At 40.1% G+C, this 18,329-nt stretch overlaps 1 non-coding gene across 1 annotated transcript; it reads right to left on the bottom strand.

The window, feature by feature from the left end:
* Positions 1–255: 255 nt before the first annotated feature.
* Positions 256–328, bottom strand: TRNAS-GGA (transfer RNA serine (anticodon GGA)). The gene has a single exon. It is a non-coding gene; the product is annotated as a tRNA-Ser (tRNA).
* Between the last annotated feature and the right edge of the window lie 18,001 nt (positions 329–18,329).

The raw sequence follows: 18,329 nt of genomic DNA, 5'->3' as shown, positions 1-18,329 counted from the left end.
GCAATACTAGAGTGGGTAGCCATTCCTTTCTCCAGGGGATCTTCCTGATCCAGGGGCTCAAACCCAGGTTTCCTGCATGGCAGGCAGATTCTTTACTGTCTGAGCCACCACGGAGTCTATATATTCTGAGTGAAGTCACTCAGTTGTGTCCGACTCTTTGCAACCCCATGGACTGTAGCCTACCAGGCTCCTCCCTCCATGGGATTCTCCAGGCAAGAGTACTGGAGTGGGTTGCCATTTCCTTCTCCAGGGGATCTTCCTGACCCAGGGATTGAACCTGGGTCTCCCGCATTCCAGGCAGATGCTTTAACCTCTGAGCCACCAGGGAAGCCCTATATGTTCTATATGCTGTCTAAGATTTTGGCTACTTGGGAGCTATTCTTGGTAGCAGAACCTTATCACAGTCTCAATGTACCAGAATTTGTAAGTTGCAATAATTTCTTATATATTTGTTGGTTATACTTAAAATGTTTTACTTAATTAAAAGAGTCATAGGTTTAAATCACTTTAACTTGGACTTTTTGTTTAGCCTCCTATACCAGGAGGCCACTGAAGATCAGCAAAATTCTCCCGCAGATGGATCCTAAGTTTTCATCTTGAGGTTGCTGCTGCTAAGTCGCTTCAGTCATGTCCGACTCTGTGTGACCCCATAGACGGCAGCCCACCAGGCTTCCCCGTCCCTGGGATTCTCCAGGCAAGAACACTGGAGTGGGTTGCCATTTCCTTCTCCAATGCATGAAAGTGAAAAGTGAAAGTGAAGTCGCTCAGTTGTGCCTGACTCTTAGCGACCCCATTGACTGCACTGACTACCATTGAACTGGTAGGCACCAGGTTCCTCTGTCTATGGGATTTTCCAGGCAAGAGTACTGGAGTGGGGTGCCATTGCCTTCTCCCATCTTGAGGTTAGGTTTATCTTTACTTTTCCAGATCAAAGCTAAGATTAGCAAATGTTTCTAAATCTAATTCACAAGTTGACACTTTCTGACTGGATTCTTTTTCAATCCATTTCAAATGTATGTTTTAAAGCCCAAAGATGGCAATACTTTTTTTTTTTTTTCAAAAGGAGAGAGGTAAAAAGGGAGGAATTCCTTGCATTTTGTGCCACAGCTCAGTGAAGAATCTTTAATAATTGCTACACTAACTCACTCATCATCCTAAATGCTCACTGGATTGAACTGGGTTGAACTGAGGTCTGTATTTGAGAAATTATAATATGACTTTTATGCCCACTCTGTTTTTGTGATTTTTGAAACTATAGGGTTTTCTCAGTCACATCTCTACCAAGTAATGTGACAGTCAAAGTTCTGGGATCATGTTCTTGTCCTTGAATCTTTTTAGTTTATTCTTCTCATCAGGTCATATCTCTCACTCTATAGGTTCATGTCTGGTCTTCAATTGTTTCCAGAAGGTGCATCCCTGGCACCTTCTCCCACTTCATGGAAGTTCTTTGAACCCAGATTTGTACATCAAATAAGTCGGCTTTGAAATCTCCAGGCTGCAAATTTCTTCCCTCCAAAGCCACAGCTGTAACTTGTTTCCACAACCTCTTGAGGAGACATGGTTGGTAAACACTGTTTACACAGCCTCCTTTATCTCCTTGTGTTTATTTGGCTGGATTGTATGTTAGGCAAGCCCCGCAGAAGTTTCAACAATTTATGTCATTTTGCATTTCACATGCTTAACTTTTCTCCACCTTGAGAGGCAGGATCTGTTACACCATGGTTTTCCTTTGTGTCACTGATCTTTGTTTCATGAAGATAGTGTTATCTCAGGATTTCTGCCCCATCTTTAGGATTTTCAGGGGAATGTTAACAACAATGCTTGTGTTGGGGAGGAAGAAATTTTCCTCTATCCTTGTAGGTTTCTGAGTGGTCTAAAAATTAAATTGACTTGAGCCAGATGAACAGGAGAAAGTCAAACAAAAGTTTAATAATGTACACATGAGAGAGACCCAGGTAAACTGAGTAACTCGCCAAAATGGCTGAAGCCCTCCCTTAAATACCATCTTCAGTTAAAGACAAAAGAGGATGTTGGGGGTAGTGGTTTGGGACTTCAAGGGGGAGGAAGGAAATGGAGCGTGCATGCATATGTGCTAAGTTCCTTCCATTGTGACCCTATGGACTGTAGCCCGCCAGGTTCCTCTGTCCATGGTATTGTCCAGGCAAGAATGCTGGAGTGGGTTGCCATGCCCACCTCCAGGGAATCTTCCTGACCCAGGGATCAAACCCATGTCTTCTGTGTCTCTTGCATTGGCAAGTGGGTTCTTTTTCACTATGGAGATAGAAAAACAAATGTTTGGTAAACAAATGTTTGCAGAGCCTGCAGAGACAATGGGACACAGAGAGGACTCTGATTTCTAGGCCCTGCCAAGTTTCCCCCACCACACTCAGCCCAGAATCATTTTTTTTTTTTCCAGAAACATGTCACTCTTTTATTTTATTATTTTTTTTATTAAATTCAATTTTATTGTATTGGCTCTGCCACACATCAACATGAATCCGCCACATGTATACACGTGTTCCCCATCCTAAACCCTCCTCCCTCCCCGTACCATCCCTCTGGGTCGTCTCAGTGCACCAGCCCCAAGCATCCAGTATTAGGCATCGAACCTGGATTGGCGACTCGTTTCATATATGATATTATACATGTTTCGATGCCATTCTCCTAAATCATCCCACCCTCTCCCTCTCCCACAGAGTCCAAAAGACTGTTCTATACATCAGTGTCTCTTTTGCTGTCTCGTATACAGGGTTATTGTTACCATCTTTCTAAATTCCATATATATGCGTTAGTATACTGTATTGGTGTTTTTCTTTCTGGCTTACTTCACTCTGTATAATCGGCTCCAGTTTCATCCACCTCATTAGAAGTCATTCAAATGTATTCTTTTTAATGGCTGAGTAATACTCCATTATGTATATGTACCACAGCTTTCTTATCCATTCATCTGCTGATGGACATCTAGGTTGCTTCCATGTCCTGGCTATTATAAACAGTGCTGCGATGAACACTGGGGTACACGTGTCTCTTTCCCTTCTGGTTTCCTCAGTGTGTATGCCCAGCAGTGGGATTGCTGGATCATAAGGCAGTTCTATTTCCAGTTTTTTAAGGAATCTCCACACTGTTCTCCATAGTGGCTGTACTAGTTTGCATTCCCACCAACAGTGTAAGAGGGTTCCCTTTTCTCCACACCCTCTCCAGCATTTATTACTTGTAGACTTTTGGATCGCAGCCATTCTGACTGGTGTGAAATGGTACCTCATAGTGGTTTTGATTTGCATTTCTCTGATAATGAGTGATGTTGAGCATCTTTTCATGTGTTTGTTAGCCATCTGTATGTCTTCTTTGGAGAAATGTCTGTTTAGTTGTTTGGCCCATTTTTTGATTGGGTCTTTTATTTTTCTGGAGTTGAGCTGTAGGAGTTGCTTGTATATTTTTGAGATTAGTTGTCAGTTGCTTCATTTGCTATTATTTTCTCCCATTCTGAAGGCTGTCTTTTCACCTTGTTTATAGTTTCCTTTGTTGTGCAGAAGCTTTTAAGTTTAATTAGGTCCCATTTGTTTATTTTCGCTTTTATTTCCAATATTCTGGGAGGTGGGTCATAGAGGATCCTGCTGTGATGTATGTCGGACAGTGTTTTGCCTATGTTCTCCTCTAGGAGTTTTATAGTTTCTGGTCTTACGTTTAGATCTTTAATCCATTTTGAGTTTATTTTTGTGTATGGTGTTAGAAAGTGTTCTAGTTTCATTCTTTTACAGGTGGTTGACCAATTTTCCCAGCACCACTTGTTAAAGAGATTGTCTTTAATCCATTGTATATTCTTGCCTCCTTTGTCAAAGATAAGGTGACCATAGGTGCATGGGATTATCTCTGGGTTTCTATTTTGTTCCATTGATCTATATTTCTGTCTTTGTGCCAGTACCATACTGTCTTGATAACTGTGGCTTTGTAGTAGAGCCTGAAGTCAGGCAGGTTGATTCCTCCAGTTCCATTCTTCTTTCTCAAGATTGCTTTGGCTATTCGAGGTTTTTTGTATTTCCATACAAATTGTGAAATTATTTGTTCTAGCTCTGTGAAGAATACCGTTGGTGGCTTGATAGGGATTGCATTGAATCTATAAATTGCTTTGGGTAGTATACTCATTTTCACTATGTTGATTCTTCCAATCCATGAACATGGCATATTTCTCCATCTATTAGTGTCCTCTTTGATTTCTTTCACCAGTGTTTTATAGTTTTCTATATATAGGTCTTTAGTTTCTTTAGGTAGATATATTCCTAAGTATTTTATTCTTTTTGTTGCAATGGTGAACGGAATTGTTTCCTTAATTTCTCTTTCTGTTTTCTCATTATTAGTGTATAGGAATGCAAGGGATTTCTGTGTGTTGATTTTATATCCTGCAACTTTACTGTATTCATTGATTAGTTCTAGTAATTTTCTGGTGGAGTCTTTAGGGTTTTCTATGTAGAGGATCATGTCATCTGCAAACAGTGAGAGCTTTACTTCTTCTTTTCCAATTTGGATTCCTTTTATTTCTTTTTCTGCTCTGATTGCTGTGGCCAAAACTTCCAAAACTATGTTGAATAGTAAAGGTGAAAGTGTCAGCCCAGAATCTTTGCAGACATGTCTGGTGATAGCTGTATTCTAGGAACAGGTTCTCAATCTAAATTCTTTTAGGCAGTTAGGGGTAAGGTCAAAATTTCTCCCAGAGTCTTTTGGGTCTGGATTGTTTTCAGCTTGAAATAATCCACATGCCAAAGAGACAGTCCAGGTGGCACATCTTGCTTCCCTACCTTGGCTGGTTTTCACACATGCTGTCTTGTCTTATCTTCATGACCCAGTGAGCACACATGAGATGGGAGACACATCAAGTTTCTGGCAGATGATGGAATTTTTTCCTATGCTCTTTTTAGTGGCACACAGCTACTTGGTTTACCACTAAGATCAAAATTAACACTTCATTTTCACAATATACTGACATTTCAATGTACCCATAGTGTACCATTAAAATTGTTTTCCTTACAAATTCATACCAATGATTTTTGCACTGTGTCCTGGTTGAAGGCAAACTGTATATGATCTACTTTGAGTGCAGAGTCTAATAAGGAAAGACTCCTATTTGAAGCTTAAGAACAACTGTAATTCTGGAAAGACTGGAGAACATGTATCCTCCTGCTTTGATCTCTACTTTCCATTAGTCTGAGAAAAAGCCTGTTCTTGTTGCAGGGATGACTGAATGGGGAAGGAAGCAGAGATTGGAGGAAGATGGATAACCATTTAGTTCCTCCAGTGGCCCTACAACAGCTTTTAGTGACGTGAATTCGTAGAACATCAGAGCGCACTATTGTTCAAATACAGACACCCCAACTTACCTCAAAGCTAAATACACATTTAGAAACATTATACCTTTGTGGTTAAGAAGGGCATCACTGCTCCCTTTCAACATTTTGAATTTTGGGAATTGAATGAATGTTTCTGCTAAACAATTTTCCTTATATTTTAAAGGTGTTTTTTTTTTTTTTTTTTTAAATGTGGACCATTTTTAAAGTCTTTATTGAATTTTTTACAATACTGCTTCTGTTTTATGTTTTGTTTTTTTGGCCATAGGGCATATGGGATCTTAGCTTCTTGACCAGGGATCAAACCCGCACCCCCTGCATTAGAAGGCGGAGTGTTAACCACTGGACCACCAGGAAAGTCCCTCAACAGAGGACAAGAGGGCAACAGAGGACAAGATGGCTGGATGGCATCACTGACTCAATGAGTGTGAGTTTGAACAAAGTCATCTGGAAGATGGTGAGGGACAGAGAAGCCTGGTGTGCTGCAGTCCTTGGAGTCACAAAGAGTCAGACATGACTTAGTGACTGAACAACAACAATAACAACAGCACTTGCAGATAGAAGTAGAACTCTTAAAAAATACACAAAAAAGGAAATCTGACTTCTTAGCCACAGCAGTTCACATCCATAATTTTCTGTTCATCTTCACTACAGTCATTAGCACCTGGTATTTTGCAGCTGACTGAGCCAGCTGTTGTTCCCAGGATTTGGGTGGGAAGAGAGTGACATTTCAATTTTTGTATCAGAGTGCTTTTGTAAGCCCAGGTAAGTAAATATGTAGCAGCAGGTGATGCAAAGAACTAAGGAAAAGAGTTGAAAACAGACAGAACCTCATCATTCTGGCAGATACAAAATGCAAAATCTAGACTGTAGCATGAAATTCTAGAACATAGTCCATACATTGTTGACCCTCAGGCGGGGTGTTTTATATCTGCAGAGTACAGATAGGTGAGGTTTGTACTAGCTCAGAGTGTCTTTGTAAATGGGCCATCAGGGCCACTCAGAGATGTAAATTTGTCTACCAAGATGTCAGATTACTAAATTATCCTCCTGATTCCCATATTCAGCCCCATTTTCTGAGTCCTAAGTTAGGAGAGCACAGCTATTATTTTTGAACTCTCCACTGTTAAGCGTCCAGACCTTAGGCACTCAGGACTGTATCTCCTTCCAAAATGCAGTCCCTAATTACTTTAGAAACACTGCTCAGGCCCTGTGCTTCTCATATGAGAGGCCTGGGATGGTGATATGTTTTGTACTTAAAGGCTAATAACTATCTCTCCTGGAAGGGCCTCTTGGGACCAATGGTAGAATTAAACCATCGTTGTTGTGACACCTCTGGATCGGGGTTTGACTTCTAAGATCTGTTTAGTGATGCATTCTTTTTGAAAAGTTGCTCATTTGAAGTCTCTTCCAAAAACTATAAAAACATCTTTCCCTTTCGATCTCAACTCAGAATCAAACTTTTTTTTTTTTTTTTTCTCCCAAAACCAAGCTTAAATCTCTCTGAAAAGCTTGCATAGGCTCCAGAACTATTCCTGGGGGGTTTCAGTTTTTTCATGCAGCACATCTGGAACAGGAGGAATATCATGGTGCAGATTTCCAAGGGAACTCTTGGCCAGGAGGCTTTGATCTCCACCTACACTTGAGAAGGAGAAGTGAGTATTTCTGTTTTCACGGTCAGTCCTCGTTGGGTTTCCTCTGGGATGTGACCAGAGCTTCATAGGGAGGTGCAAGTGGTCAAAGTCTTATTTTCAGAATTTCTGTGCTGCTAGAAGGCCTTCAGCCACTTCCCCTTAGCTACCAATAATGTCCCAACTCCTTAGTCTGGCTTATAAAATCTCTGAGCTTGTTCCACTGGTCCATAGTGACATTTCAACAAGACCATCCTTCATTGGGAGGGGCTGCCCTATGCATCACAGGATGTTCAGCATGCATGGTCTTCCTGTTACTCTGACAACCAGACAGGTCCCCATGCCCCTCAGGAGTTGATAATATTCCTGCTCAGAATGACGTTTTCAGAGAATGGCCCGGGTCTACCTTTCCTACTTATTTCCCATTATTCCAATAGGTGAATACTATGCCCTAGACATAGTGTTTGCTACTTGCCACTGTAAAGATGAAATGAGATTAACAAAGCAACTTGTATACTCTTTGCACCTAGTGAAGGCTCTGTAAAGGCAGGATGGCTTCCACACTTGCATGTGTCTCGTGCACAAGTTTTCTCTTATCTTCATTACATCATTCTGGGTGTAATATACATTTCTGACCTATGAATATCTGAACCCTATACCTTCTTTTAGGTACAACTTATGTGATATAGAAAATCTCTCTTAATCTCCTTATCTTAAGTTCTCTCCCTGCTCAGGGTCTGCGTTTGGCACTCCAGGACTTAGCTGGAGAGACAAATAGCGTGTTTACTGTGTTGCGGGGGTGAGTTCAGCGAGGGAAGCATAGACCTCAGGGGTCATGTAGAAAAGCCTTCATGAAAGATTTTCTGCCAGATGATGCTTGCTTTGGATTTTGAAGGCAAAGTGTTGATTAGACAAAAAGGGAAGTGGCAGGCATATTCCAGCTAGAGACAAAAGTCATGTGTGAAGGCCTGGTGCTAGCAGTTCATTCTGGCGGAAGTAACCATAGCATATAGAGAAACATCAGGAAAAGAGGCAAGAAGTGTAACCAGAAGCCAAACCATAGAGGGTTTTGTTAGATGAACAGTGGAGTTTGGACTTCATTCTGCAAGGTCTGAATGTAGTTGAAAGATTTTGTCTCACTTTTCATCTTTCTCTACCTTACTTCATAATTACATATTTATATGTGTAATATCCAAACTGGACTATATCTTCCTCATGGACAGAGCCTACCTTTGTTTCATCTTTGTGTTCACTACAGTTTACAAAAACATTTTGCAGAGAGCAAATTTCCTAGGATTGTTTTAAATTAATCAGTGAATGAAATCGTATCATTTTTTTCTCATCTATAGAATGCTTAGTCATTTGTTTCATTTTAATAGACTGACAGAGGCAGTTTGGATTTACCTTTAAGCTCATTTATCAAGTAACTTTTTTTTCTTTGTGTAAGCGGTTGGCTTCCAGTTACTTTGGGCAGTTGTCATAGTCAGTTGTGAGTTGAATCATCAATTCTTTGTTCTATTATTCATGTTTATATTCATAAAACACATAAAGTGTGTCCTATAGTCAGTGATCATCTGGGCATGATAAATCAGAAATAAAAAAATAGAGTGATTAAAAATTTGGGTCTAAGACCCATAAAATCCTTTTTTTTTCTTTGGAAATACAGTAAGTCCATTTTATACAAATGAGTTCTATTCCAAGAGTGTGTCCATGAGTCCAATTTATTCAACAACGTTAGCCCAGGGACCCAACAAACACAGTTGGCTATATAGAACTGTACTGTAAAAATTCACAGAAATAAAGCATAAAACAAACACAAAAAATAAAGAAACCATTTTTAATCTTACACTAAGTAATCTTATAGACACATGAACCAACAAGGGATTGGACAGATGAATGCACTTTCCTATCTTTGAGGGTTTGCCTGTAGGGAATTTACTGTAAACTGAACCTCAGATAATCCTGTCTCTCTGTCCTGAAGGCTAGCAGACTCCAGCCTAATGGATTCTAGAGGGGAAGGGAGACTAAGGGAAGTAGTTCCTTCATGGAAAAAGGCTTCGTCTTCATTCTCCAAACTGTCAACATTCACACTCGGGCTTATCTCAGTTGACAGAAAATTGGAGGAGAAATATTTTCACATCCTCCTGGGCCCTGAGACTGGAAAGCAGACAGATCGCTTCATTCCCAAGGAGCTGAAACTGTGAGTGATGAATTATCTGTGTCAAACATAAAACAGGAAAAGTTTCTGTCACCTGTCTATTTATACTCACACATTATCTGCAGTGCTCATTGTTTTCTTCATTATTAGGAAAGAGGAAATAGCTAGAAAGTCTCAGGGTTCTGGACCAGGAGGAAGGTAGTTAAATAGTTAAATTAACCTTGCATATCCCTCAGGGCTTATGGGAACTCCTGCTGGGAATAATTTTTATAGTTCTCATGGTCAAGATTAATTAAGCTGATTTCATGTTTTTATGAAGCCCTCATAAGGAGGTGAAACTTTCAAAACAGTGCTGAACTTTGAGCAGGGCATAAACTTGTTTTACCAGCTTCTTTATTTGCTAATTTAAATGAATGGAGAAAAAGATCAAACTTCTGTGTGCTCAGTGCAAATTAGTCTGCCCAACTAGAGGATCTGTAGGTCTATGAGAAGGTGATACTGTCATGCCTGTATAGTTTCTCACTGATTTGCAGCCTGTGATATGGATAGAAATAAGGTGAGGATGAAATGTATAATATGTGTGTTCTGAAATGCCCTGTGGACATTGCTTTTTTATGCAGAAGTTTTAAAAATATTGGTAAGAGTTTACAAAAGTTCTGCCTCAATCTGGTCTCATTACAACAAATTATTATACTGAATTGACTCATGTGATCCTGGAACATAGATAGTCTCCTGTTAATTTTATGGCCATGATATGTCCGTGTTACTTTAAGGCAGAGTGTCTCAACTTGGGAGCTACTGACATATTGGGCTGGATAATTGTTATTATCAGGACTGTCCTGTGCATTATGGGATATTTAGCAGCATCTCTAGCCTCTAGCACGAAACAGAATAGGAACTCCCATCTCCACCCCTGGTCAAGACTTGACAATCAAATATGTCTCTGGACACTGCCAAATATCATGGGTGGCAGGTGAGCAAAATCCACAGCTTTAAAACATACTGCCCTCAACAAACATTCACTAAATAGAATTACAGCCCTAAAGACATTAAGAAATTTACCTCCACAGGTTACATAGCTGTGCAATTAACCATCATCCACCATCTTTCTTTACATAGCAAACGTTTATCTAGAAGCTAATTCAAAACAACAAATAATACTCAACAATCACGGTTTTGAAGGCTCTCTGCTTCCCTGGCAGCTCAGTTGGTAAAGAATCTGTCTGCAAAGCAGGAGAGGCGAATTCAGTCCCTGTGTCAGGAAGATCCTCTGGAGAAGGAAATAGCAATCCACTCCAGTATTCTTGCCTGAGAAATCCCATGGACAGAGGAACCTGATGGGTTACAGACCATGGGATCGCAAAGAGTAGGACACCACTGAGTGACTAACCCACCACTAGTGGGGATACAGACCAGTAGCTAAATGAATAAAATATTATATTAAAATTAGACTGTAGCTTTGTATTCAGATTTGTCACTTGGAGAGGACATTTGCCATGAAATGAACAGCACATTTCAGCAAATATTGGGACAAAGCTCATGGCCAGGCAGGGATTGGACACCCCAAGCCTTGGTTTTGTATGCTGCTGTCACTCACATTTTATCCCAAGTTTTAAAGTAAATTATGAAGAATTCACGGAGAAGGCAATGGCACCCCACTCCAGTACTCTTGCCTGGAAAATCCCATGGATGGAGGAGCCTGGTACGCTGCAGTCCATGGGGTTGCTAAGAGTCGGACACAACTGAGCGACTTCCCTTTCACTTTTCACTTTCATGCATTGGAGAAGGAAATGGCAACCCACTCCAGTGTTCTTGCCTGGAGAATCCCAGGGACGGGGGAGCCTGGTGGGCTGCCGTCTATGGGGCCGCACAGAGTCGGACAGGACTGAAGTGACTTAGCAGCATGAAGAATTCACATATACTTTGAAAGAGTTCAGCTTCCCCCAAAGATAAGGGAAGCCTCATGCTTACTTGTTTGTTTTGGCCACTTTCAAAAAAGACTTAGCATTTTTATAATAAAAGCATAATTTATAACTTGTTCTTCTCCTACTCTTTCTGGGAAAACTCATTCATACCCATGACTTCAACGATCACGTATATGTTATGATGGATACTTTTTTTTCCTATGTCCCAATTTTTTTTTATTGAAGTATATTCACACAGTATAAATTCTATGTAAGTTCACAAACACAAATTGTACACTTTAAACAAGTATCATTCAGTAGTTTCTAGTATATTTTATTTACAAGGTTGTATAACTGTTGTTTTTGTTTGTTCTTAGTCTCAGAGTTGTGTCTGGACTCATTCGAGATCTCAGGAAGGTAGCCCTCAAGGCTCCGCTGTCCATGGGATTTCCGAAGGCAAGTTGGAGTGGGTTGCCATTTCCTTCTCCAGGAGATCTTCCCCACCCAGGGACTGAACCCATGTTTCCTGCATTGGCAGGTGGATTCTTTACCAATTAGCTACCTGGGAAGCCCTGTGTAACCATTGTGCTCAGTCACTCAGTTATGTCTGACTCTTTGGGACCCCAGGGACAATAGCCCACCAGGCTCCTCTGTCCATGGAATATTCCAGGCAAGAATACTGAAGTGGGTTGCCATTTTACCACGATTTAACTTCAAAACATTTTTATCACCCCTAAAAGAAGTCCTGTACATATTAACAATCAATCTCTTCTCCCCAAATCCTTAGCAGTCACTAACTACTTTGTGTCTTGATAGATTTGCCTGTTTTGGAAATTTCATTAAAATGGAATAATACAATGTGACTACTATGGTCTGAGTGTTTGTGTCCCCTCAGAATTCATATGCTGAAATCCTAATGTGATGGTATTTGGAGGTGGAGACTTTGGGAGTGATTAGGTCACAAGAATGGAGCCCTCAGAAATCCCACAGACCTCGCACATTCCTGCTGCCACGTGAGGTTATAGTCACAAGGCTACCATCTAGGAAGTGGGCTCTCACCACACACTGAATCTGCCAGCGCCTTGATCTTGGACTTCCCAGAACTCTGAGAAGTAAATGTTTATTTCTTATAAGCTGCCAAGCTTATGGTATTTCTGTAATAGCAGCCTGAGTGGCCTAAGTGGGTTTTTTTGCATCTGGCTTAGCACTTAGCCCGATCTTTTCAATGTGTGCTCTCAACTCAAGACCTGCTTTTCCAACCATCTGCTTCATTGCCTAACCTATGCCTTCCCCTGCTGGTCTGGATAACTGACCCTTACCTTCTAGACTATTCCTGTTCTGTCAATGGTGCCCCATCACCCAGGCCATAAACCTGAAGACTCTCTCTGATGACCTTCAACTGATGGAGGCATCTTGTCCATTTAGTGAACAGATCTTCATTATTTGGCCCCTAGATTTGTTGAACTACCCTTTAGCAGATTGTTTTGTCTTCAGGATCACTTCTCTATAATCCACTGTCTTGCCTGCTTCAGTTCCTCAGTGGCTGTCCTCTGCTCTCACAAGGTTAACCTCCTCAGCGAGGCAATCATGCCTCTTCTGATCTGACCCTTTCCTATGTCTTCAGTCTCTCCCATTACTTTCCTCACCCATTTTCTACCCACCTTTTAGTATAACAGAGTGTTCATTTTCTCAAACTTTCTCTGTTATAACTGTCACTGTCTTAGCGCATGCTGTTCCTTTGTTCTAGAATGCCTGGTAGCTCCTTTTCTCCTCCTCCAAGAAGTCTCTGATGTCCTCCACCTTCAATATGGGCATCACTTTTTTCTCTCATGCTTCCTTGCGTCACAGCAATTACCACACTGCAGTTTGCTGTTTCTTACCTGTCCCTCTCTCTAAATCGTGAGCTCGCTGATGTCAGAATTGTGCCTTTGTATTAGCCTGTTACAACTGATGTAGCAAAATGCCACAGACTGGGTGACTTAAACACAGAAATTTATTCTCCTCACAGTTGTGGTGGCTAGAAGTCCAAGATCAAAGTGTTGGTGGATTTGGTTTCTTCTAGGTCTCTTGTAGATAGCCATCTTCTCTGTATCCTGATCTCTTCTTGTAAGGACACCAGCCGTATTGGATTAGGACCCAACTGAATGGTGCTGTTTTACCTTAATGACCACTGTAGAGTCTCTGTCTCCAAATGGGGTCACATTCTGAGGCCCTTGGGGTTAGGACTTGCGTGTGTGAATTTGGGGAAGGCACAGTTCAGCCGATAACAGCTTTCCATTTCACTTCACCAACATCTCGTTCTTAAGTAGACTCTCAATTAATATTTGAATAAATGAAACAGTACAAGATCAAAGGTCATGGAGAATAAGGTGGTCAGAAAGAAGGAGGGAAAGAGAAGAAGTGTATGTGTAACAAATCAGACCAGAAACCCAGGGTCATGATGTTTCTAAACCTTTGTGTCACATTTAGTGCTGGGATCAATTCTGACTTCCTGAAGCCGGGGAGAAAAGGGAAGCACTAAGAATTACCTTATAGTTTATAAATGATTATTTTAAGAAGAGAGAGTTAATACAATTTAAAGCAGTAGATATATTTTATAATTTTTAGTTTTCTCCTTTTCTTTAAGGGTATTTATTCTGACTATTTCCTCTGGATTTTTGGAATGTGTCTAAATTTTGAAAATCAGAAGAACTCTGTGCTAGGACTTATAAAGCTAGTTATAAAACTTAATTTCATTTATTTACTTGGCCAGGTGGGGGAGTAAAAATCAGTGGCATTTCAATAGAATTCACTTCTAAAAATGACTTTATTATGCTTAATAGAAGCAGGATTGTTGCCACATTCTCTGTTTCCACCCTCAGTGTGATTAAATCCTCCTGCTGAGGATTTAACTTTGACATTTGAAGGGACTGATGGAAAACTAGAATCAGATAGGAAACCATTCATTCGCTTGTGCTTTGTTTTTGGGAAAGAGGACTTCTATGAGGTTGTATCTAATTTAAGAGTTCAGCAAAGCTCTTTGATTTTGAGTGCCATTGACAGTGAGAACCACAGACACTTCAAGGTGGTCTTCCGTGACACCCAGTCCATCAAGCACTCAACTTCTTCCTCCATCAGATGAGGAACTTGGGCAAGGATCTTTATGGAACGATCTGCATTATCATTTTGAAATTTTTGGATTCTGGGGTATTCCAAAAATTAATGTTTCTGATATTCTCCCAACAATTATAGTCTAGTAACTGACATCACTATCGATCATCATGATTATTGCCAACATTAATTGAATAATTAGTGTGTGCTCAGGCTGTGCAGAATGAGCACTTTGTATGCATTATTACTTCATATAATCGTCACCACAAATGAGGTAAATGCTATTATACCCTTATTTTATATATAATATTACTGGGGTTTAGAAAGAATCTCTAACTTCCAGCTAATAGACAGAAGTGTTTCCAACTGAATGCTGGTTATGTGGTTTTGTGGTTTGGTTATACACTCTAACCCTTACGCTATGCCATTAGCATAGGTATTTGGATAGGACTGCACTTAGACTGGACTTGTTGCAGCAAAGCTGGATTTTTGTCTCATGGGTTCATGTGTAAGTGTTAAGAATTTATATATGTAAACCCTACCACAGTTTTATGCCAAGATAGTAGGATGGATAACAAGAATAGAAAAAATTACAAATGATTCAACTTGCGACAACAAGAATTAATTAGGTTCAAATAGTTAATTTTGTTTACATATGTAGAACATAAAATCTTGCTTCTTTTACTAGCTTTTTCTTTTACTTTGTTATAAATTTGTGATTTACTTGAGCTAAAAAGATTCCTGTCTTGGGTGAGAAACTTTATATTAGGCTAAAATTTATTTATGTAAAATAAGCTATGTTAAGCTAGATAAATTACCAGTTTGCCTTGTGACTCAGTGATGCATTTCTTTTTAATTATAAATCACTTGTAAGGATCAAAAGATTCTTTTTGTTGTTTATACTTTAATGTGAAGCAATTTTACGAAGTCTTTTCTCTCCTAAAACCCAGCTGGTAGAGCTGGCAAGGAGGGCAGACCTGAGCATGGTCCCTCTATCTCTTGAAGACAATAGTTACCTGAGACAAGGGGAAAGGAGACTGGGGAAAGAAATATGGAAAGAGTAGCAGGCCAGAGACTCAAGTCATCAATTTCAAAAATTGGTCCAGGACTGGCCCTGCAGCGAGGAAGGAATGAGTTGATCCAGATCTACCATCTCCTTTTGCACATGCTTCTTGGCCACTTATTTCCATATTCTGACTAGCATATGGAATGAAGAATGGAACCCAGAGTTCCATTATTGACCTACTTTGTAGGTAGGCAAAGTTTGAAGGCCTGCCTAGAAATTCGCTTTCTAGTTGTAACACTTTGTATGGCACCATACCTTCCATTTACAACAGTTTTTGGAAGGGGTCTCTGGAGCAACTCATGTCCCTGTACAAGTCCTATCTTAAGAAGACAAGCCATGAGCAGGTGCTGATGGGGAGCAAACATTGAGGGATGCATATAATTTACATATAGTAAAATCTCATCCTTTGACAATTGCATACAGTTGTATAATCAACATAATCAAAGAATAGCTCTGCTGCTGCTGCTGCTAAGTCACTTCAGTCGTGTCCGACTCTGTGTGACCCCATAGATGGCAGCCACCAGGCTCCCCCGTCCCTGGGATTCTCCAGGCAAGAACACTGGAGTGGGTTGCCATTTCCTTCTCCAATACATGAAAGTGAAAAGTGAAAGGGAAGTCGCTCAGTCGTGTCCGACTCTTAGCGACCCCATGGACTGCAGCCTACCAGGCTCCTCCATCCATGGGATTTTCCAGGCAAGAGTACTGGAGTGGGGTGCCATTGCCTATCCCTTAAATTCCCCCGGGTTCCTTTGTTTCTTTGTATTCAACCCTTTTCCAGCCTCTGGCAATCACTGATTTTGTTTTCTGTGCCTGTGATTTTGCGTTTTCAGAGGAAGTTGAATCATAGAGTATATAGCCTTTTGAGTCTGATTGTTTCTCATAGCATAATGCATAGTAGGCTTATCCATGTTTTCACAGGGTTCAGTAGTGATAAAAGGTTCCTGCTGAGTAGTACTCCATTGTATGTATGTGTTTATCCACTCAGCAGGTGAAAGACCTTTGTGATAGTCCTTAGTTTTTAGCAATTATGAATGAAACTTCTCTAAACATTCATGTGCAGATTTTTGTGTGAACGTAAGTATTCATGTTATTTCATTACTTTTAATGTGAAATGCACTTAGGTCAATGAAAAGCTGCAGAGAATCTCTAACTTATTGAAGAATCTATAATGACGCCTTTTAGGAAATTGAGAAACAGATAAACACTCAACCGGGGAAGCAGGGAAACAGGAAAACCTCATTAATTCAGCCTGTATTTCTTAGCTGACAACTGACTTTATAAGCATTTATTTTGGCAAAACATATATTTGGAAGTAGATTCAAGTCAAAGCAAAGAAAGGTGTTTGGCCAACACCTTTAAGGGAGGTCCTAGAACGAGATACCTTGTATAAAGAAAGCAACCACACAGTTTGGTAAAATACATTAAAAAAAAAAAAAGATTTCTCACCAGTCAGTGATGCGGATTATTCAAAGCAGCTTCGGCTTTTCCTCTATCAATATCTATCACTGTATAACTCAGAAAAGTTAGTTGATTGGGTTTGAAGAGCTAGAAGTGTGGACCCCAAGAAGACAGGTGGAAACAGTTGTATCCACTTGGTACCCAGGTGAGTTGTTTAATGATGTTACTGAAAGTGTCATGGAAGCCACTTTTCTAATGAATTAAACCCATTGTGAGCCCTATGGGTTTTGTACAGTCATGATTCTCATGCCCAGAGTAAGGAAACCCAGTGAACAAGATTCCCTACGAGTAACACATAATAAGACTCTAAGATTTTCTGTCACTTTCTTCTGAAGTTTCCATGCAGCCTTCCTCAGCCCCTTTTCATAGATCAATTCCTATGTTGGTGTTTGTGAGTCATTGAAAGCAGAAGTAAACGTTATCTGAAACATTTCTTTGGAGGCCAAAGACAAAGGAAAAGTTACCCCTGATCCATGTGGATTGTCTTATCCTTTTGTTTTCGTATCAACTGCAATGTATAAATGTGAGAAATTGTCCTGGGTTCAAACCCTTTGTGGTGGTTACATATTTACGAGGTACCAACACCATACTTTTACTTCTTTTCTCAATGAGTGTTTTTGTTCCTAAGGGGGAAAAAATGTGTTTTGCTATTAACTGAATCTTGTCTTTGAGTTGATATACCATTCAGCCTGCAATTTGCTTTCTTTGCCTTACCTCTAAGCTTTTGTTTGTTCTTTCTGTTTGTCTCTAAGGAAGCTGGAATGGATGCAGGCTGCCTTGCCATGTCAGGATCTTTTTGAACATCTGTCTGGTCGTCTGATAATCCATTTCCTCCTCCCACTCACAAAATCCCACATAGATGAAACTTGCCCAGGTTTGCACATATGGCTGATGTTCACAGCTTGAAATTGTCCGAGCTATTTAAGTTAGATTTTTATTTTAATGAATGCTTATCATTTTGCCCAGAGATGAAAGCAAGGTGTTAGAAAACTCTAGGTTTCCGGGTCGTTAGATCATTTAAACATTAGTTCAATCACGGCTGCTCTGTTTTTAGTGGAGGAGCGTGCATTAGTGAGTACAATTCAAAAATATCCACCTGAAAATTTCAGAAGGTCCAAAATGTACTTGAAGTATCTGATTTCAAAAGTTCCTTTGAACTTTTAAAATTCCCTTTTAGTGGATTGTATGGTTACCACAAACAGCCAGAAAAGTAGTTCATAGAAATATTCAATCAGGAATAAAGCAAATGCATTTTTGACATGTAGTACCCCAACTTGGATAAAAGATTCAAGGCAGAATTCTTCAGCTGGGATGATGACCTACTTTATACACCCTCTCTGCCCACTGGAGTTGTGACTGGCCTTTTGGGCTTCATCTGGCTTGTTATGGCAATATTTGGAGGAGGATTTAACTAGGAATTGTACAAAGATAAAAGGATTTTGAGAATGATTGGACTCAGACTTTTCATATCTCCAAGGCCTACCTAACATACTTAATGGTCCATAAAAAGTTTCCAATGAACTTATTTGAAACAGAATTAACTATGGAATGAGAATAATGGTTCACCATACAGTTAACTGAAGTACAATTATGCTGTGAACCAGATGTAATACACATTGGTGTTCTGATAAAATCTTCTAAGCTTTCCATTCTTCCTCAATAGAAATTGATGGCATCAGCAGC

The sequence above is a fragment of the Bos taurus genome, chromosome 13 (genome assembly GCF_002263795.3).
Source record: "Bos taurus isolate L1 Dominette 01449 registration number 42190680 breed Hereford chromosome 13, ARS-UCD2.0, whole genome shotgun sequence".
Taxonomy (NCBI): Eukaryota; Metazoa; Chordata; class Mammalia; order Artiodactyla; family Bovidae; genus Bos; species Bos taurus.
The sequence above is the reverse complement of the archived record's forward strand: the minus strand, read 5'-3'. Positions and strand labels throughout refer to the sequence as shown.